At 32.9% G+C, this 24,065-nt stretch overlaps 1 pseudogene; it reads right to left on the bottom strand.

The window, feature by feature from the left end:
• Positions 1-19,392: 19,392 nt before the first annotated feature.
• On the bottom strand, positions 19,393-19,626 carry LOC114896457 (annotated as a pseudogene).
• Between the last annotated feature and the right edge of the window lie 4,439 nt (positions 19,627-24,065).

Here is a 24,065-nt window from a genome sequence, read left to right as displayed (position 1 = left end):
CCCTCCATACCTCACCAACACATTACTAAAGCCCTATTTACAGCAACTCCTTTTACCTGGTACATCATGTCTGGCTATCGAGAAAGATATTACAAAAGGTAAAAGCACCATTTAAGGAGACACACATGGCAGAGATGTTAGAAGTATCAAACTAGGAATTTAAAATAACTATGATTAATATATTAAAGGTTCTACAGATAAAGTAGACAACATGCAAAATCAGGTGAGCAATATAAACAGAGAGACTGAAATCTTAAGAAAGGATCAAACAGAAATGTTAGACATAAAAGAAAAAAAAAGCTGTAACAGAAATGAAGAATACCTTTGATGGACCTATTAGTGGACTGGACATGACTGAGGAAAGAATCTCTGAGCTAGAACATGTATCAATAGAATTCTAAAAAACAAAAAAGCAAAAAGAAGAAAGGTGGAAACAAACAAATAAAACATCCAAGGATTGTAGGGCAACTACAAAAGGTGCAACATATGCAAAATAGGAATACCAGAAGGAAAATAAAGAGAAAAACAAAAACAGAAGAAATATTTGCATCAATAATTACTGAGAATTTGCCCCAATTAATGTCAGACATCAAAGCACACATCCAGAAAGCTTAAAGAACACCAAACAGGATAAATGTCAAACAAACAAATAAAACAAAAAACAACCCTACATATAGGTATATCATCTTCAAGCTACAGAAAATCAAAGATAAATTAAAAAGCTTAAAAAAAGAAGAGGAACAAAGGTAAGAATTACATCTGGCTTCTCAGAAACCACATAAACAAAAAGAGTGTGAACTGTTGAGAAAAAACAAAAAATTATAAAAGTTAATATATAAAGGAGCCTAGGGGACCTTCCTGGCAGTCCAGTGGTTAAGACTTTGCCTTCCAATGCAGGGGGTACAGGTTTGATCCCTGGTCAGAGAGCTAAGATCCCACATGCCTTGTGGCCAAAAAACCAAAAACATAAGACAGAAGCAATATTGTAACAAATTCAATAAAGACTTTAAAAACGGACCACATCAAAAAAAATCTTTAAAAAAATATATGAAGGAGCCTATAAATATATATAGGCTTTGAATATTCAAATAGCTCATAATCTCACTATTGCTTTAGTGAGGGCCTTCCAATTGTTTCCAAAGTACCATTTTTTTCTCTTTGTTCTCCCACTGGAACTCTGGAAAGTTTTCCTATTAAGTTAATAGTCACCAAAACACAACTTCTAAGAGTTGTCTAATATTCCCTTCTCTAGATGCAACCATCTTACTTAATTGATGCCATATTTTAAGACACCTAGGCTGTTTTTATTTTCATTATTTTAGATGCTTCTCTGAATATTCTTTTACAACAATTTGAATCTGAATTTATAATTATTCTCTTAGAGATAATTCCTAGATCACAAGTTATGGATTTTTGAGCCTCTGTAAAAGGGCAAATTGCTAATCCAACAGACTATGCAAAATTAAAAGCCACAAATGGCACAGAACTTATATTACACTCTCACTAACACTATTAATTATTCTATTAAACTTTGTCAAAATAACACATGAAAATTGTTTCAATTTGTATTTCAGTTATTTCTAGGGTGCTTAAATATGTTAAAAGACATTCTTATTTCTTTTCATATAAATTAACTCTCTGTTCTTCCCCTCCCCTTTTCTCTCTATTGAGGTATCTACTTTTCTCCTAATGTTCTGTAAAGTTTCTTTATATAACAAAGACATCAATGATTTGCCACAAAAAACAAAACACTAACCTACAATTCTGTACCCTGAAAAATTATCTTACTAAAGTGAAGGAGAAATAGACTTTCTCAACAAACAAAAATTGAGAAAATTTGTTGCCAGCAGACATAACTTGCCAAAAATATTAAAATAATTACTTAAGAGAGAAGTAAAATCATTTTGGCCAAGTACTCAGATCTACATAAAGAAACAGCATCAAAAAAGGAATAAGTAAAGGTAAAATAAAAACTTTTATTTTTCTCATCCTTAGTTTCATTAACAAACATTTTCAAAATAATGGCAACAATATATTCAATCAAGCTCACAAACTATAAAACGTTTTTTAAGAAGTATAACTGATATGCTAAGAGAAAAAATGGAATCATATAAAATGCTCAGTTAAAACCACAAAAGCCAGAAAATGAATGGAAGACAAAAATAGGAACAAAGCAAAATACAACAAATAGAAAACTGTAAGGAATATAGTAGATACTAATCCAAGTATATCAGTAATCGCTTTGAATGTCAATGGTCTAAATGCACCAAGTAAAGCCTGAGATTTTCAGAGTTGATCAAAAAACATGATCCTAATATACGTTGCCTACAAGAAACCCACTTTCAATATAAAGACACGTATGGATTAAAAGTAAATGAATGGAGGAAAATATATCACCCTAACACTAATCAAAAGAAAGCAGAAGCAGGTAGACTAACTTCTAAAAGAACACATTTCAAATTCAGTAACATGATCAAAGATTTTTTTAAAAAGGCATTAAATAGGGCTTCCCTGGTGGCACAGTGGTTGAGAGTCTGCCTGCCGATGCAGGGGACATGGGTTCGTGCCCCGGTCCGGGAAGATCCCACATGGCACGGAGCGGCTAGGCCTGTAAGCCATGGCCGCAGAGCCTGCACATCCGAAGCCTGTGCTCCGCAACGGGAGAGGCCACAACAGTGAGAGGCCCGCATACCACACACACACACACAAAGGCATTAAATAATGATAAAGGGGCTGATTTTCCAAGAAAACATAACAATTCCTAATGTGTATACACCTAGCAACAGAGCATCACACTATGTAAGGCAAAAACTGATAGAACTGCAAGGAGAAATAGATGAATCCACTATCATAACTGGTGACTTCAGCACCCTTCTTTCTGAAATGGAGAGGTTCAGTAGGCAGAAAATCAGTAAGAAAACAGTTAAACCCAACAGCACCACCAATCAACTCTGTGTAACTGAAGTCTATAGAATTCTTCATTCAACATCAGAAAACACATTTTTCTCAAGCTCACATGGAATATTCACAAAGACAACATTGTGGGTCAAAAAACACAATTGAGCAAATTTGAAGAAAAGAAATTACACAATATCTGCTCTCAGACCACAGTGGTATTAAATCTAGAAATCAATGACATAATGATAACTAGCTAATCCTAAATACATGGAGATTAAACAACACACTTCTTAATAACACATAAATCAAAGAAGAAATTTCAAGATAAATTAAAAATATTTTAAACTAAATGAAAATGAAAACTCTATTTTGAACTAAATGAAAATGAAAGCTCTATCAGAATTTTTGAGATGAAGAGAAAGCAGGACATAGAAAGATATTTATAGCATTGAATGCCTACCACAGGAAAGAGAAATACTTAAAATCAGTAATCTAAGTTTCTACCTTGAGAAACTACAAAAAGAACAAATGAAATCAAAAGTAACCAGAGGAAGAGAAATAATAAGGATTAGAGCAGAAATCAATAAAACTGAAAATAAAAAATCAATGAGAAAATCAAGAAAAACAAGTTAGTCCTTTGAAATGATAAAAAATCGATAATGCAATAGCGAGGCTAAGAAAAAAAGAGAGGGAATGTATTACTAATACAGTTATAAAAAAAATGAAAGAGAGGACATAACTACAAATCCTATGGTCATTACAAGAATAGTAAAGAAATATCATGAACAACTCCATGCCCACAAATTTGATATCCTCTAAGTATTTTAATAAACATTAAATAATAATATTTTAATGATTTTAATATTGCTCATACAAGGAAGTAGTGCAGCCTGTTTTAAAATATCACATAAGATTGATGGAAAATGAAAATAACAAGCTTGGAAAATCAGAGTATCTATAGATTGTTTTTGTATTTTCTATGGTCTAATAACAATTATCAATGAAGTTATATATTGCATATGTATGATTTTATTAGAAAATATCTTATTAATTTGATTGACAGTACGTATTGATATTTATCTTCCATCAATATATCAGACCTGGAATCCATTTCTTTTATCAAAAGTTAAATTTAAATATTTATTCACAGGATAACCTGTTAGACTGGCTACTCACATAGCATTGAACATAACTGTTGAAAATACAGTCTCGATTCATTTTGGAAAAAAAATGTGAGTATTATTTGCTTGATGAAATTGTTATAAATATCTTTTGCCATTCCCATCAATATACTTCCATGAGACCAGTTTCTCTATGCTGAATTACTATTGTATACTAAGGAAAAAAGTTAATAGGTTTCACAGTGATTCTCCATATTAATCATCAATGTGCTGACAAATGCTAATGATGATTTAAATAAAAAGAAATCTGACAATTAAACATTAGATTTAGCAAGAGTAAGCTCATTGGTGACTTTGGCAAGAGCAGTTTAAATGAATAAGTGGAAGCAAAACCAAACGTTTTAAATTAGTTTTAGGGGAAAAGGGATGAGAAAAATTGGAGACTGCCTAATTGCTCTTTCAAGTATCTTAGCTGTAAAGGGAAGAATAGAAGTTATGTTATTTATAGAGTGAACAAAGTTGCAGGGAAGGAATAACATACTTATACACGGTCAATTGTTATTTTGCTTATAAAACATTCCGAATTCCACAAAACAAACATTAAAATACATCTTAATAAGTAATTAACATTTTCAACATATGCGTTTTTTTAGCCTAATATATATTTTTTCCTAGTTGGTGCCGATAACATAGTCACAGAATAAAAGTAGAATAATTTGAAATAACTACAATAAGAGAACACTAGTTCTGCCCACATTTAATGAGATGACACTTCTTTTTAACAGAAACTAGAAGTATAGCATATGTCTAATTAGAGAAAAACTGCTGATTCCATTAGAACAAGAATTTCTGCCTCCTAATGAAAATTCATTGTTGCATATAATAATCACTATTTCTATTACGTTGCTATAGATTTTTACCCTCTAGTCAAATATGCTTTCTCAAAAAATATTTCAATTAAAATATATGCATATATAGCATATGTATGTAAATAAGGAGATTTATAATATTCAACTAAATAATTATATAATACATACCACCTCACACAAATCAATAAAATATTATAACTCTCACAATTATATCTATGTATAGAAACTATTTTTCTAACCAAATATATTTTCCTCAAGGTAGGTATATATTGATTAAGCATTTACCATGGTCTTACACAAAAATCACAACATTGGATATTGGAAGGTCATGTCTGTACTAAGATGGTGGCATCTACAAACTCCCCTTTCCACTTCCTTTTAGACATAGGAGTTCTTGGCCGGTTACCAAAATGATAAATGAAAACCATTTAAGTAACTATTCTTTTGAAAAGTTTTTTTTTCAGCTGAAAAAATTTAAATAATTATGTACTACATAATTTTGGAAATTCAAAAAATTTGTCAGAGAGTATAAAAACTTTATTGAAGGCCTCAAGAACATTTATTAATAGTATTTATGAAACCCTTAAGAGTACTGTACGAGTACCTCTTACTACAGTGACTAGGGATGAAAGTCTATATATCTATAGCTGTAGTATATATAGATATTCTATCTAGATGCTTTAGTCTCTGCATTGGACTAATATACAACATTAAAGAGAGAAAAAAACACCTTTAGAAAATGTATCTAAAGCCATGATTTCAGAATTATAGTTCTAAATATGATTTGAATTTGTAATAAATTTTTCTGAAATTTTATTTCTTAGGGTTTTATAGAATTGAAAAATCATACATGTGGTTGCTTTCCTTCTAGAATCTACTTTTCATCCTTTTCCTCTTGCAATCTTCCTAAATTAGTAAATGGTAACAATATTCACCAAATTACTCAGGTCAAAAACATAGAAGACATTCTTGATTCATTCTATTGCCCACTTCTTTGGCAAGCTACATAATTCCTCCTCACCTGGATTATGAAGGGAAAATTATCTTGACTGGGATCTGTTCTTCCATTCTTGACACCTGCAATCTATTTTCCACCCACTTAACCAAAGCAATATCTTAAAACTACAAATCTCACTCTATTTAAAACTGCTTTTCATCTACAAAATTCCAATCTGCATATTATGACCTATATTGCTTGCGTCTGATGACTCTTCTTCCACATCTTTAGCCACTCATCCAACTGCTTGTTGTGCTGTAATCATATCAGTCTTCCTTCTGTTACTCTGTGAGGTAAACTAGTTCCACGTTGAGAGTCTTCCAATTTTTGTTCCCTCTGCCTGAAACACACTGTCCTCATGTTTTCCTTTTGTGACTTAGGTCATAATACAATGTCAGCACTCCAGAAGATTGTTCCCGACCAAAAGTCATTCCTTGACCACACTCAAACCTGACTGAAAAATCAGAGATCCCTTGTACAGTTCACCCTTGAATAACATGGGGGATAGGGGGCACCAACCCCCACACGGCTGAAAATCCAAATATAACTTTTGACTCCCCCAGAACTTAACTACTAATAGCCTACTGCTGACTGAAAGCCTTACCAATAACATAGTCAACACATATTTTGTATGTTATATGTATTATATACTGTATTCTTACAATAAAGTAAGCTAGAAAAAAGAAAATGTTATTAAGAAAATTTTAAGGAAATGAATTATAAGGAAAAGCATTTACAGTACTGTACTGTATTTATCGATACTATAAGTTTATGTCATCTGTTTACAAAATGAATTGTCTGTCAGTACCTACATCAATATTGTCTTATATGAATCAAAACATTGTAGATGTTACACGTATTAATAACATTGACATCAGAAATGAAAAGATAATGTGAAAAAGAAATTCATGTTTATTTGCAGGTATAATGATTCATGCATTGATAACAAAGCAGCAGCAATATGATTGCTTTGGGGTAGCTTAGTGTAATCAATATGATTGCCTCATGGTAGCCTAGCCTATACACTAATGAATGAATTGTTATAAAATTTTTATTACATATGGTATTGCAGTCATATTCATTATACAGTATTAGAAAATTTAATTTCTTAAAAAAAATTACTTACCTGTGATGATAGGTTGATACACAGTTTCTCCAATTATAAGAAAGAGGGGCATACTGTACAGTAATCTAATTCTTTAAAAGCAAAGTTACTAAACAGTAAGAAAACTAACACATTGGTCATTTAATATTAAATACCACTCATGCATATGTAAGGATAGACTAGTATATACATCTATTTTATTCATTCATGACATATCAAATTTTTCTTAATTTTTTCAATATTTCTAGACTATGTGGTTCATTTGCAAGATTTTTCAAATTGTTACAAATCTCCAAAAATTTGTCTCATATATTTATTTTAAATAATCTGCATATAAGTAGACCCACACACTTCAAACATTTATGTTCAAGGGTCAACTGTATACTTTTTCATTTCCTCTCAAGCAGGGTTTGCCACAACATAGACACAGAATATGTATCTTATAGATGAATAAATATGATTCACTAATGTATGTAATTCTTAATTTATGGATTTTCTAATTAGTATAAAATTGTGGAAAGGAAAGGAGAATGCTGTAGGGGAAAAGGCATAGACTCTCCTATCAAATACTGGAACTCAAATCACATCTTTTCCATTTATTCACTGTATGGGAAAATATATATAACACTACTAGACTTTTTCTACAAAAAAATAGCTTTCTAAAAATAGTATTTAATAAATAAAATAAAATTGCACTTTATATGTATGGCACTACTTAGAGCTGAATAAATATTAACTTAAACTCTTCTGTGTGTGTATGATTGCTTAAAAATGTCTTCTTCAGATATCTACGTTGTCTCATGCAAGGGAAATTATTAGGTAGTGACTATATTCAGAAGGAATAAATATATATTTAACTGCACTGAAGAAGAATAAAGAATTGAAAAGTTTTGCCTAAAATTGGGGTTGTCACTAGATAGTCATGGATATTAATCATACAATACAAATAGGCACAATTTAGAAGCCTTCAAAACACTTGTCACTTGTATTTTTTTCTACATAAAGTCATAAAAGCCATTTGTTACTATATGTGTGTTTACAGGTTAACAGCAATTTAATGTATATCACGTTTAATAAGAGATATGAAAATGAATAACTTATCTAAATATAGAACAATTTGCTAATTTCCTTCTGAACAATCCAAATTGTTTCCAAAGATACATATATCACAATAGTTCTAATTTTTTAATTTACAGAAAGAAATCTGATTTCTAACAGCAGACTTAGAATCTTCTTTCTCAGAGGGCATATCCTTCATGTTCTGTATTGAACAATTAATGTCATTAGAGGATAGAGAATTAATAGCTGTCATTAGAAACATCTGGAGAATTTCAGCACCACCATAACTGCTGCTAACTTATTCTGCCCAAGTGGAAATCAAGGTTATATCCTTTATTATTGCTTTTAAATTGCCTTCAACAAGTTTACGATTATCCAAATGAAAACTATTTTGGAGATTCAAATTTGGTTGCTACTCAGGAGTAGTAGAAACACTAGATTATTAATTCAGTTTAATAAAAATTATCTTGACATAATATCAATTATATAGGAAAACTAATACTGTTTTTATTTTCTGCAGTTAGAATGACAGAATGTTATATCCTTGTTATTGCCATTATTCCTAAGGCCATCAAGAGAAAGTAAGTGATTTTTCACTATCTCTGCAGTTGATACAGAACCATGTAGCCTTGGAATTGTTTCCTCATATACAAAATCACATAGTGGTAATCTAATTCATTAAGACAGAAGAGGTAGTATTTAAATATGTCATTTCAATTGATGTTCAGTTCTTAAATTATTAAAAAAGCTATTATAGAAAACAGATATTTAAGCAATATATTTAAATTCATACCAACTAATTTGTTAACTTTATTATATATGCTGCCTTAATTCTAAAGGTGCAGAAAAATAGAGTTCATCTAGATTAAAATATTTGATATATTTTAATAAGTCATAGGATAAACTGGAAAACTAAAGGAGGCAAATAAAAAAGTATGTGATATGAAAGTAGTGGAGGTGTAGTTCTGCCAACCTGGTAGTTTGAGAGTTACGAAACTATTAGTAATGTAATAGGATCTTCCATACATTGTGGTGGCCCAAATTGCTTTTATTCTTTAATTATTAACTTGCATTTTCTACTAAAAATCTACATGTTTAATCATCAGTTCTCTTTGGAATTATAATTATTTTTCAACCATTTCATGCAGTTTCTTTACCTTCAACTTAAAATTTCGAGTATTTTGGATAATTTTTTCAAAAAATATCACTAATTATGTAATTTGTGCCTGATACAAATCTTTTGTTGTTCCAAGGATAAACAAAATTTTTGTAAATTACTACAGTTTAAAAACTATTTTCAGGGCTTCCGTAGTGGCACAGTGGTTGAGAATCTGCCTGCCAATGCAGGGGACATGGGTTCGAGCCCTGGTCTGGGAAGATACCACATGCCGCAGAGCAACTAGGCCCGTGAGCCACAACTACTGAGCCTGCGTGTCTGGAGCCTGTGCTCCGCAACAAGAGAGGCTGCGACAGTGAGAGGCCCGCGTACCGCCATGAAGAGTGGCCCCCGCTTGCCGCAACTAGAGAGGGCCCTTGCACAGAAACAAAGACCCAACACAGACAAAAATAAATAAATAATTTTTTTAAAAAACAGCTATTTTCAAACACTAACATCCATTGAACCATTTTTATGTGCCATTTTTATGTATATATATATATACATATATATACACACACACATATATATATATATATACACACACAAATATATATGTATATATATACATACATATATATATCAACTTTTGCTGCTGGCCCTGATTCCATTCATTAATTGTGCAAAGAAGTGTTTATTAACACCTACATATTTGGTATTTCATTAAACATATTGGTTGACAACAAAATAAGCATAAGAAAGATTAAAATGCCCTAAAACAGTTTACTATCCATTGAAGGAGATAGAATTTACATATGTGAAATCATTAGACAATTACCAACAGGCAACATCATGGGTTCTGTTCATCAGTTTACCATAGAAGACTTCAGTGTAAGCTAATATTTTGAAGAAACTCTTTTTATAAATAACATGCATTCTATCAATGTGATTATTTTCCCAAGGCCATACATTTCTTTTAAAACAGGCGTTTATTTTCATAAGTAATATTCAAGCCACAAACTTACAGTATCGGTTTTAATGAGTTGGCACAGTTGCCTCTTTCACAGATTTATAATTAAGATATCCTCTGATTATTTAGCTTCTTTCCTTAAGTAATTTAGTCATGAAGTTTGAGGTTGTATACAAGTATTATTTTTGCCATCAGTGTTTGTATGATATTTTACTTCTGAATTAAAAAGTATAATATGCTGAATGTCAAATGGCAGTTTAAAATAGGTAAACCAAAGGGATTTTGGTGGGGTGGGGGCTTGGGAGGTCAAACCACTTGAATTGATTCCCAGCTTTGTAAAGTATTAACTGTATGATTCTAATCATAATGTCTTCATTGTCCTTTAGTTTTCTCTTCTATAAATTAGGGGCATTACCTTTCTCACGATACTGTGAAATTAAGTAACTGAATATAAGTAAAAAATAAGGAATCCGGGGGTATATGGAACGCTAGTCATTAATAAAATTATAAATTTAGTGGCATTGACACCAAGCAATAGAAAGTGTTTTCTTAGATTACACACATCCAAACGCATTATATTATTCTAAGGGAAAGAAATGTTACTTTAATCTATGAATCAGCATATTACATGATTGATACAGAAATGTAATCCATCACCTCAGCTACGTTAACCCCATCCTCTTAAGAGAATGTTTCCCAAAATATGCACTGCTAAATGCTAGTTTTAAAAGATGTTCTGGAAAAAGGGTTCTGTACCCAAATAAATTTTGAAAATATTGCATATACACCATTCACTTGGAGAATAACAAATTATTTACTATGTAATAAATTCTGAGTGAAAACTAAATAAATGAAAAGATGTATCATATTTATGAAACAGAAGACAATAGTTCTTAAGACATTAATTCTCCCTAAATTTACCCTATAGTATTAATGCACTCTCAAAGTCCTAGCAAGATATTTTTGGAGGATATCGGTAAGATAATTAAAAATGTATTTGGCAATACAAAGACAAAAATAGCAAGTCACTCTTGAGGGAGAATTACAAAATGTGAGTGTGTTAGACATCAAGATTTATTATGAAAACACTATAGCGATTTGGTAGTAAACACAACAAATACAGCAATGGAGCACAATAAAGAGTACAGAAGCAGACACAAAATCATATGTATCCTGAATTATGACAAAATTACCACCAAAATGCAGTGGAGAAAAGATTCTTCAATTAATGGTGTTTGTTTAGTTAGATATCCATACAGGAAAAAAAATTAGCACTTATATACTAAATAAATCTTAGATGGAGCATACAATTAAACAATAAAACTTTTAGAAGATAAATAGGAAAATATCTCTATAGCCTTGAGGAAGCCAATAATTTCTTAAATGAGACACAAAAAGTACTAACAGTAAAATAAATTTGATAAAGTCTTCATTAAAAACGTGTTCATCAAAATTAAATATTAAAAAAGTTTAGTCAAGCCAGGAACCTGAACACATATACATATATGTCAAACAGAGGATTCTTATCCAGAAATCAGTAAAACAAAAACAAAAACAAAAAAAACTAATAGAAAAAAATGGGCTAAAGGATTAAATGGGAATTTCATAAAATGAGCATATTAATAGTCTATAAGCAAACAGTCATCAGAGAAATGCAAAACAAAATCACAATGAGATAAAACATTATCTACCCACCATAGTATTAGGCCAACATTAAAATAAAAAAATAACAAAATATATATACAGATGTGTACTAAGTAGCATTCTCACACACTGCCTGTGGAGGTGTAAATTAATATCATCACTTTTCTTAAAGACATTTAAATACATTTTAATTGCAAATATATAGAAAAAGATCAGAAGACAGATAACATTAAAAATGTTCTTGCATGTAGAATATTTTATTTCAAAAAGCATACTAAATGGATGTTATCCAATGTATGATTTTTATGTGATTAATAACAGCATTACTAAATATTTTAATATTCTTAGGAGTCTCATAAGTGCCATTTTAAAATCGAGAGATAACTGACATATAACATTGTATTAGCTTCAGGTGTACAACATGCTGATTCAGTATTCGTATATATTGTAAAATGATGAGCACACTAAGTCTAGTTAACATCCATCACCATTCATAGTTACAAAATTTTCATTGTATGACTTTTTAAAAAGACTACAAACACTAGCTAACATCAATAAAAATTTACTTCTTTTACAAACTTCCAAATGCAGGAAATGTCAAGGTTTATCTATAATTATTTTAATGATGAACTGTTGAAGTTTGTTCGATAAAATGCTCTGATTTGGATTTTATGTCCCTACATTTTTACTAAAATATTAATACACGAACGAAAATGAAAAAGAAAATCTTGTAAAAACCTGATTTTGTCTTCTATTTTTCCTTTTGCTGTTATACATTAGGTAGTTTCAACACAATGGAGAAAAATATCTAGTGTTCAGAACTGCCAATAAAAAGATAAAACCTTTTTCAAAAGAAAAGTCCTGTTTCCCATCGAACTGAACCATCAGCACTTACATGGCATGCTACTTAATGTTTCTTGGCATAATATTTTGCATGGATAGAAGCCAGGTAGATATTTTCAAATGGGTTAGACAGTTGGGCTTCACTTATGCCTGCACATATCTAATAGCTTTATTCAGGAAGAACAGCTGTCTTTTGAAGACCTATAATTTTCCATATCAAATGGTGGAAAAGGAGTTTACAAATAAGGAGTTTGGGGAAATTCTGATAATGTCTGATATCACTGTGTTTGATTGTGCTTTACTATGTATGGCAAACTAAGATTTCACCTTTCTGGTAGTGGACAAACTCTTGCAAAGAGCTTTCCTAGCTAACTGCTTTGCAGGCAATTGGCTTGGTCCATGGTAAAGAAGTCCTTTTTAGGCCCCTCCTCATTTGCCATTAGCTCACAGAGGCAGAGGCATTGCTGGTGCTAGAGAGTGTCTACCATCACAGAGGCAACAGCCACAAATTCAGGTACAATCACTTTTAAAACTGATTTGGCATTACAGTCTTAGGTTTATAAACAAACATGGTCTAACAAAACACATGTACAAAATGTCATCTACTTAACAAGAGAATTGACAAATTGCAGTATATTTCTATAAAATATTACACAGTAATGTAAAAGAAGCACACTATTGGTATATGCATCAATGTGGATAAACCTCACAAGTATCAAGTTGGGTGAAAGAAGTCAAACACAAAAGAGCACATCTGTATCATTACATTTAAATATAGGTCAGAAACTGAATTAGTCTCTACTTTTTAAAAAATTTTAAAAACACTTCTTTTTCATTGTCTAACCTAGCATTTTATCTAATTGGTACTAAAATGTTAAGACAACTATTTTGTATGTATGTATAAAACAAAATTGGTCATGTGATCTAAAAGTGTGTTAGGATTTGACGAATTAACTTATCCTGCACCTGTGTCGCCATTAGAACTGCTACATTGTTATCTTTGTGATTTTCCTTTTTTTAAAGTATTACGTAAATAAATATGAAAATATTAACTCTACAATTTTGTGAAGTTAGTGAATAAAAAACATTGTTAAATCTTTTTTAACACTTTAAAACATATATATCAAATAAAAAAGTATTAAGGAGTGTATGACTGTCTTAGGAATCAAAATGAGTGGTCTTTTATAATTGTTCTCCAAGCACAAAGCTATTATTTTTCTACAAATTTAAAATGTGTATATTGAAACTTTTGGAAATTTTATTTTGATTTTTTAAAGGATAAGATCCACCCTTAATTTCAAATGACAGTAATCATAAGCACATAGTTAAAGTAAAACATCTGTACACAAAATGATGATGAAAAAATGGGTTATCTATACTCATAAGGAGTACCTTAAATCTTGACTATAATTCATTGCTATTGATCTTTCTAAAAGTTTTTCTTAAAAATATCTCTCCAAAATATTGAGAATCGCTTAAAATTTGCCTTATATTATTTTGCCAGATAACTGTGCTCTTTTCATTGCTGAAAGGAGATGGGAGGCAGCAGATAATGTAATTTACATTCTGGTTCATAATAAATCTTCTAAGAAAGCTATCAGGGTATGGAATGTGATTGGTTACTTCTGAAATCTTTCACATTTGCAATACTATCATAGCATAAGAAAACATATTATATTTTAGAGAAACTGCCTAACACTACTGAGCTTACATAGCACTAATTTTGCAAAATTATTTTTCATTCTTGCTATAACAAATTATTGAGAGATTACAATTTGTAAGGCACTGTGCTAAAGAATGAAAATACAAAGCTGAGACGTACTTCCTGATGTTGAAGAATTCTCACTCTAACGACAGGTATAGATGTACTAATAAGTTATCATAATGTAGTCTTGTAAATTTAATCTTACAGGATGTTAATGAAAGTGATAGCACATGATATAATATGGAATTGGAAAGTCTTTCTGGGAAAGAGAGTACACAAGCAGAGATTTAAAAGGTAAACAGGAGCTAGCTAGGTAAATCAGCTGGAAAATAGTAAATCATTCCTGGCATGTGTCACAGAATAAGAAATGCTCTATAAAATATATTATTTGAATAATTTTTGGAGTTTAAAGAAAATTAGGAAGTGACAAGAGATTATGCTAGAAAAATATGTAAAGATCAGATCATGGGAGACTTTATACTTCATACTTACCATTTTGACTTTCATCTTGTAGCTATTTCAGAGGTTGGGCATTTAACCAAGCAAAAGGAAAGACACAGTCAGATTTAAAACTTAAATAGGCTACTTTGCTAATAAAGGACTGATTTCAGGAGAGTATTCCAGAATTGACACTTCTTCGAAAGCAGATTAATTTGTTAATGAGATATATTGTGGAGACCTGGTCTAGAGAAGTGATTTGGGGAAAAGGTGTGCAAAGAATGCAACTAAGAAGTGATTATAAACAATAAATGCTGGAGAGGGTGTGGAGAAAAGGGAATCTTCCTACACTTTTGGTGGGAATGTAAATTGGTACAACCATTATGGAGAACACTACGGAGGTTCCTTAAAAAATTAATATAGAACTACCATATGATCCAGCAATCCCACTCCTGGGCATATATCCAGAGAAAACCATAATTGAAAAGACACATGCACCCCGATGTTCATTGCAGCACTATTTACAATAGCCAAGACATGGAAGCAACCTAAATGTCCATCAACAGAGAAATGGATAAAGAAGATGTGGTATATATATACAATGGAATTTTACTCAGACATAAAAAGAATGAAATAATGCCATTTGCAGCAACATGGACGGACCTAGAGATTACCATATTAAATGAAGTAAATCAGACAGAGACAAATACCATATGATATTACTTATATGTGGAATTAATTAAAAATGATATAAATGAACTTACTTACAAAACAGAAACCGACTCACAGATCTCAAAATCAAACTTACGGTTACCAAAGGGGAAACGTGGGGGGAAGTGATAAATTAGGAGACTGGAATTAACATATACACACTACTATATAGAAACTAGATAACTAATAACGACCTACTGTATGCACAGGGAACTCTACTCAATATTCTGTAATAACCTATATGGGAAAAGAATTTGAAAAAGAATGGAAATATACATATGTATAATTGATTCACTTTGCTGTACACCTGAAACTAATACAACATTGTAAGTCAACTATACAATAAAAATTAAAAAAAAAAAGTGGTTACAGAATGAGCTTGTGGTGTTTTTGCTTACTTAATTGTGAAAAGGTATTATCAAGTTTTCTAACTTGATAACTAAATGGTTTTGCAATGTTTTATTTCAGTAAAGAACTTTAAGATGGATTAAATTGTAGAGATAGGATATAATCACTAATTCATTTGACAAGATCTAAAGTAATCCAAGTTCTCCTAAAGACACTTTAGATTCTTTCTGAAACTCTTTTCCATTACATATTCTTGAAATCTTCTGCAGGGAGGTGGTGGTCATGATTCAACAATGTGAATGAAATAACTGCAATAAGGCACATCAATACATTTGTTTCTATTAAACATGGCAAAAATAAGTACCTATGTTATTATGTAGTCATAAACCAACGATATTCATTTGTTCACTTATTAATAATGATTAATCACCTAATCTAGGCAAGGCATTAATTATAAGTATTGTGTGGAAAACTATGTTCTCACCTATGCTAAAATCTTTAAAAATCTATAAGAATATAAAATCTCTAAGATTATAAAAAGTAAATTGACCAATTAGGCATATAAGATTAGTTTCATAAAGATGATGCAAAAAACGTTGACAAATTTTCACCTTTTCCACATTTTGTAACTGTGCTATGTAAACACAGTCAACTTTTTGAAGAATTTGAGACATATTTAATTATATGGTTTTGGTAGAATTTGTACCATATTCCATTTAGTTATTTTATCAGTTTTATTAAAATTGATGATAAAGAATTTATCATAAACAAAAACTCTCAATATGTTGTACATATTTTAAAGCTCTATTATAAATTGGATATAAATTTTAAATTATTCAATATCCCAAGCTTATTGATACTTTACTGATTATATTTTAAAGCTCTATTATAAATTGGATATAAATTTTAAATTATTCAATATCCCAAGCTTATTGATACTTTACTGATTATAAAACATCTTTCTTTAGGAATTTTTTAAACTTACATTTAATTTTTCTACAATTTTTTGGTTAGGTAATACGACATGAAACTTGTTTTTTTCAATTTTTCTTTGTTCTTATACTTAATGTGCTTTTTTAAATATGTGACCTGTAGACATTTCTCCCCTAAATTCAATGTGAGAATCATAATCTTTTAATTATAGTGTTTAGTTGGTTTACATTTCATATAATTACTGATAATATTTGAGATGTTAGCTAAAATTTTAATATTTTACTTTGGGTGACACCTAGAGTGGAAAAAGATTACGGAAAACCAACCAAGGATTAAAAGGAGTAAATGATAGCTCTTTGTTAGTCTACTTCTGTTTCTTACTTTGAGTTTTCCCTGAAGCAGAGCCTGAGACAAAATTTTGAATGCAAGTATTACTTTTGTTTAAGGAGGTGATTTGAAAAAACATCAGTAGGGGAGTGGCATTTTAAGGCTGGGAAGGAAAAGATATGGAATATGATTTTACGAAAACCTTAATAACACTGATAGTCTCAGAATTTCTGGCTTGAACTGGTTTGATTTCTCTCTCTCTTTTAATTTTTCTCCTGAATGTATTCTGTCATTTTCATGCTCTGGATCCAAACAACACACATTCTATGTACAGAAACGGAGCCAGCAGCTTAGTTGCTTCCTCCACAATATTTTCTTGGCATGCTTAAATAAGGAACTCTTAAATAAGGAGCTTCTATCCCTGCCCCATTGTGGACCACATCTATTATCATTAGTGTCAACAACTCTAAATTAGGCTCTCTCTTTCGTCATCAATAAACTAGTCTAAGGTCTCGTACTTATAGCAGTCCAACCAACCACTTTCAAAGAAGTATCCCATTTGTAGGCGGGGAAGGGTGTGGGAAAGTAACTCTTCTCAAAATAGGTTTGTTACAGCTTGTCCTTAACTCCAAGGAACAAACTAACTGTCATATTATTGAGAAGCATCTGCTCATAGAAGTTTGTAGCCTCTTAGGCATTTATGGTCCTATTATTTCATTTTTTCAGGTGTACCTGAAATTAGCAATGTACCTTCCTGACAACTGAGCACATATCCATGTCTATACAGACCAGACTTCTGCTAGCATTTCTCACTGAAATATTCAAGTTCTTTTACGGAGTATTCTTAGAATTCAGTGGTCACTTGATCTTGTTCTCCAACTATAAGACTTCCTATAATCATAGGACTTACTTTAATTTGTGAATGAATAGGAAATATCTCAAGGTAGCATAAAAGAAAAAGTAGGCCTTCCAATAATAAGGAAAACCAAGTTTGACAGTATTTCTCCTTCTCTTTTAAAGGTGTCATTATCACCACTGCTGCTAGCAACTGCCAGGGTAGAATTTTAGCCTATTAACCTAATCTGCAGGATTGGATAGTCAAATCAGACTCATCAGTACCAAGTTTTACTAAATATTATGAAAGATAAAATCTACCACAAAGCTTAGATTTTCCTCAGGTCCTTCTCACACAAACTCTGCCCCACCAGGCCAGAAAAGATGAGTTCTCTAACTGGGTTTCAAGGGATCATCTCATACAGCAGCAGTAGTTAAATTTTGAAAGATGTTCATTTTATACTCCAGAAACTTGTATAGCTCTGACATTCTCCAGGGAACCGTGTCATATAGACCCTGAGTTCTATTAGATAATCCTTGGCCAGGGACATTCTCTAGGGCATTTTAGAGATAAACTACCTTCTTCATAGCAAGTATCAGCAGTCTCTTTACCTAGGTCATCTTTTTTTTCTTTTCCTGGGGTATCCTACAGAAAAGAAGAATGAGTGGACCTTGCAGGTCAGATTTTTTAACTCCTTTCTTCCATTGTTTTTTCCTTCTGGTCATTTCTCCCTATCATTCCACTTAGCAAGTTTCCTCATGGGTCTAAAACTATTTTCTCCAAATTTCATTGGTGACATTTGTCCTTTATAATTTCCCTTCTTTTTTCTTACTAAATGTGCCATAGTCAGTGGTTTGTTGGTCCAGTAGACAATATCATTATTACACCAGTATGAGCTAATAAATTAGAGATCTTACCCAGTACCAAGCCTTCCTAATAATTTCAAAGATACAAGTGATCAAAAGGTATGGGTAAAGCAGGAAGAGGCCTGGGACATTCCACATGTTTCCTAGGCCTCTGGTTCCTGCATTGGACACTACTGGACACATACGTGCTTAATAGTCTGTATTAAAAGATCAGGACTCTGTTAACTCAGTAGGTCATTATCTCACAAAGCTGGGAGCACTTAAGTTATGAACTATTTTCATTTTATACATCAGAGACATAGCTTAGGTGAAATTCTCCTGGAAGTCATGCTTCATACTCCATAGGTTCTAGGTATGTTTACCACAGGAAATTCTAATCTAAGTGTTCTGGACTATATGTTTGTGTCCTCCCAAAATTTGTATGTTGAGAACCTACCCCTTAGGGTATTAGGAGGTAGGGGATCTGGGAGATAATTTTTTTTTTTGTAGGTCTTCCAAGTGTCCGGGTTTATTGAGGGCTTGAGGGTCTACAGGGAAGCCCCAGGTGCCTGTGGGGAGGGCCTGCCATCGCCCTAGAGGGGCAGCGGCCCGGCAAGCAGCCAGGGATGGGGTCTCCAAAACCTGGGTTTACTTGAAAGTGTGGCTCTCTGCCCCACCGTGCCAGAAGCCTTTGGGGCTGAACATGGCCGCGTAGCAGGGGTGGGTGCAACAGGGCTTGCCTTCATGCTCGGCATGACCCCTTGAGGTCAGCGTCTTTCCACATTTCTCACATTTCAGGCAAGGGTGATGCCAGTCCTTCCAGAGGGAGGTCACCCGCTCAGCAAAGTACACCTCCTTGTTGCACTTGGGGCACTTGGGCATGGTGGCGCCGTGTCCGGGGCGGGTGGCTGAGCGGGAGCAGAGCACAACGCTGGACTCTATGTCAGAGCATTATGAAATAAGGCACTGAATATATTGACCACAGGGTCTCTGAAAACATGCAAGATGCTGAATCATGTTTAATAGGGATGAAGATAGCAAGCCAGGTACAATGTCCTTAATGAATGTGGAGAGATGAGTGGGAGTAGATAAAATAGGAACTGTTTAAGATTATTAAAAAGAGTTATACATTGCTAAAAAATAAAAATTTATGATTTAGAAGAGACAAAAAATACATCCCTTTCTTTCCAACTAAGAGTCAATTTTCAATTAAGGTAAATGACAGAAAATTCAGTAAAATAAAATTGTACTGGGATTTTTTTTAAGGAAACTCCTGAGAAGTATCTTTCTAATTTCTTTTTGTAAAGCTTTGCATACAATTTATTTAGTACAAAGTTTATTTATTTATGTGGATCTACCTGGGATCTAATATCCTGTTATGTAGACATGTCTGCTAATTTTGCGGGTCTGAGAGTATTTCCAGGAAATTCAGCTACGTATATGGTGACAGGTTCGGTAAATCACAAATGTGAATTTATTGCATTATTCTATTCGCTGAGTTTTCTGTTTCCATGTTGTCATACCTGGCCCACTAGCTAAGAAGTGTGATTAATAAGGTGATTCCAAAGGACCATTTAAGGGTTTGAATGACCTTGTAGCTATTTTATGTAAAAACTGCTTAGAATCATCAGGGATGATTAAATTATACCCATAAACTCCCAACATGGATGATTTGTATGTTTACTAGGAGTCATTAACAAACTATATTTCTACTGGAAAAGACAACAACTATATGAAATGTCAGAGAGTGAAGAGCATGATCAAAATAAAATTAGTTTCCCAGCACTATTATTTTTAGTAATCCTGAAAGAACTAATCCTGTATTTGGTTGATGTTTTGTCAGTAACTTAAAAATATTTTTCAGGAAATGTGTGGACCAAGTTATTTCAAAAGCCTATATATAAGACGACACTATAAAACTCTTAGAGGAAACATAGGAAAAACACTCTTTGATATAAATCACAGCAAGATCTTTTCTTGACCCACCTCCTACAGTAATGGAAATAAAAACAAAAATAAACAAATGGGACCTAATGAAACTTAAAAGCTTTTGCACAGTAAAGGAAACCATACACAAGAAGAAAAGACAACCTTCAGAATGGGAGAAAATATTTGCAAACAAAGCAACTGACAAAGGATTAATCTCTAAAATATACAAAGAGCACATGAAGCTCAATATCAAAACAACAAGCAACACAATCAAAAAATGCGCAGACGACCTAAATAGCCATTTCTTCAAAGAAGACATATAGATGGCCAAAAAACACATGAAAAGATGCTCAACATCACTAATTGTTAGAGAAATGCAAGTCAAAACCACAATGAGGTATCACCTCACACCAGTTAGAATGGGCATCATCAAAAAAATCCACAAACAATAAATGCTGGAGAGGGTGTGGAGAAAAGAGAACCCTCTTGCACTTTTGGTGGGAATGTAAATTGATACAGCCACTATGGAGAACAGTATGGAGTTTCCTTAAAAATCTAAAAATAGAAGTACCATATGACCCAGCAATCCCACTACTGGGCATATACCCAGAGAAAACCATAATTCAAAAAGACACATGCACCCCAATGTTTATTGCAGCACTATTTACAATAGCCAGGTCATGGAAGTAACCTAATTGTCCATCGACAGATAAATGGATAAAGAAGATGTGGTACATATATATAATGGAATATTACTCAGCCATATAAAGCAATGAAACTGAGTCATTTGTAGAGAAGTGGATGGACCTAGGTACTGTCTTACAGAGTGAAATAAGTCAGAAAGAGAAAAACAAATATCATATATTAATGCATATATGTGGAATCTGGAAAAAAGGAACAGATGAACCTGTTTGCAAGGCACAAATAGAAACACAGATACAGAGAACAAATATATGGACACCAAGGGGGCAAAAGGGGAATGGGATGAATTGGGAGATTGGAATTGACATATATACACTAATATGTATAAAATAGATAACAAATGTAAACGGCTGTATGCACAGGGAACTCTACTTCACTTCTCTGTACTGTAGAAACTAACACAACATTGTAAAACAACTATACCCCAATAAAAAAAATCAAAGCCAAAAAAAAAAAAATCAAAGCCTATATATATTTGACAACATTTAAAGTTATGATTCATTCAAATCACTTTATATATCTATGGGAATTAAATCAGAATTATATCTTAAAGTACCAAGTTGAAACACAATTTTTAAATTTTATTTACCATATTTATTGGAGTATAACTGCTTTACAATGGTGTGTTAGTTTCTGCTGTATAACATAGTGGATCAGCTACAGATATACATACATCCCCATACCCCCACCCTCTTGCGTCTCCCTCCCACCCTCCCTATCCCGCCCCTCTGGGTGGTCACAAAGCACCAAGCTGATTTCACTGTGCTATGTGGCTGCTTCCCACTAGCTATCTATTTTACATTCGGTAGTGTATATAGGTCCAGGCCACTCTCTCATTTCATCCCAGTTTACCCTTCCTCCTCCCCATGTCCTCAAGTCCATTTTCTATTTTCTAAGTCTATATCTTTATTCATGTCCTGCCCTTAGGTTCTTTAGAACCATTTTGTTTTTTTACATTCCATATATATGTGTTACCATACGGTATTTGTTTTACTCTTTCTGACTTACTTCACTCTGTATGACAGACTCTAGGTCCATCCAACTCACTACAAATAATTTAATTTCATTTCTTTTTATGGTGAATAACATTCCATTGTATGTATGTGCCACATCTTCGTTATCCATTCAACTGTCAGTGGACACGTAGGTTGCTTCCATGTCCAGGCTACTGTAAATAGTGCTGCAAAGAACATTGTGGTACATGAATCTTTTTGAATTATGGTTTTCTCAGGGTATATGCCCAGTAGTGGGATTGCTGGGTTGTATGGTAGTTCTATTCTTAGTTTCTTGAGGAACCTCCAAACTGTTTTCCATAGTGGCTGTATCAATTTACATTCCCACCCACAGTGCAAGAGAGCTCCCTTTTCTTCACACCCTCTCCAGCATTTATTTTTTTATTTTTTGCGGTACGCGGGCCTCTCACTGTTGTGGCCTCTCCCATTGCAGAGCACAGGCTCCAGACGCGCAGGCTCAGCAGCCATGGCTCACGGGCCTAGCTGCTCCGCGGCATGTGGGATCTTCCCGGACCGGGGCACAAACCCATACTCCCTTTATCGGCAGGTGGACTCTCAACCACTGCGCCACCAGGGAAGCCCCTCCAGCATTTATTGTTTGTAGATGATTTGATGATGGCCATTCTGACCAGTGTGAGGTGACAACTCATTGTAGTTTCGATTTGCATTTCTTTAATGATTAGTGATGTTGAGCATCCTTTCATGTGTTTTTGGCAATCAGTATATCTTCTTTGGAGAAATGTCTATTTAGGTCTTCTGCCCATTTTTGGATTGGCTGGTTTGTTTTTTTGATATTGAGCTACAGGAGCTGCTTGTATATTTTGGAGATTAATCCTTTGTCAGTTGCTTCATTTGCAAATATTTTCTCCCAGTCTGAGGGCTGTCTTTTCATCTTGTTTATGGTTTCCTTTGCTGTGCAAAAGCTTTGAAGTTTCATTAGGTCCCATTTGTTTTTGTTTTGTTTCCATTTCTCTAGGAGGTGGGTCAAAAAGGATCTTTCTGTGATTTATGTCATGGAGTGTTCTCTCTCTCTTTTCCTCTAAAGCTTTATAGTGTCTGGCCTTACATTTAGGTCTTTAATCCATTTTGAGTTTGTGTATGGTGTTAGGGAGTGTTCTAATTTCATTCTTTTACATGTAGCAGTCCAGTTTTCCCAGCACCACTTATTGAAGAGGCTGTCTTTTCTCCACTGTATATTCTTCCTCCTTTATCAAAGATAAGGTGACCATAGGTTATCTCTGGGTTCCTATCCTATTCCATTGATCTAGATTTCTGTTTATGTGCCAGTAGCATACTGCCTTGATTACTGTAGCGCTATAGTATACTCTGAAGTCAGGGAGCCTGATTCTTCCAGTTCCAGTTTTCTTTCTCAAGTTTGCTTTGGCTATTCGGGGTCTTTTGTGTTTCCATATAAATTGTGAAATTTTTTGTTCTAGTTCTGTGAAAAATGCGATTGGTAGTTTGATAGGGATTGCATTGAATCTGTAGATTGCTTTGGGTAGTAGAGTCATTTTCACAATGTTGATTCTTCCAATCCAAGAACATGGTATATCTCTCCATCTGTTTGTATCATCTTTAATTTCTTTCATCAGTGTCTTATAGTTTTCTGCATACAGGTCTTTTGTCTCCCTAGGTAGGTTTATTCCTAGGTATTTTATTCTTTTTGTTGTAATAGTA

The sequence above is a fragment of the Monodon monoceros genome, unplaced genomic scaffold (assembly GCF_005190385.1).
Source record: "Monodon monoceros isolate NGI ecotype Baffin Bay Population unplaced genomic scaffold, NGI_Narwhal_1 Super_Scaffold_16, whole genome shotgun sequence".
In the NCBI taxonomy this organism is placed as follows: Eukaryota; Metazoa; Chordata; class Mammalia; order Artiodactyla; family Monodontidae; genus Monodon; species Monodon monoceros.
Note: the sequence above shows the minus strand (reverse complement) of the source record. Positions and strands in the feature narration are given on the sequence as shown.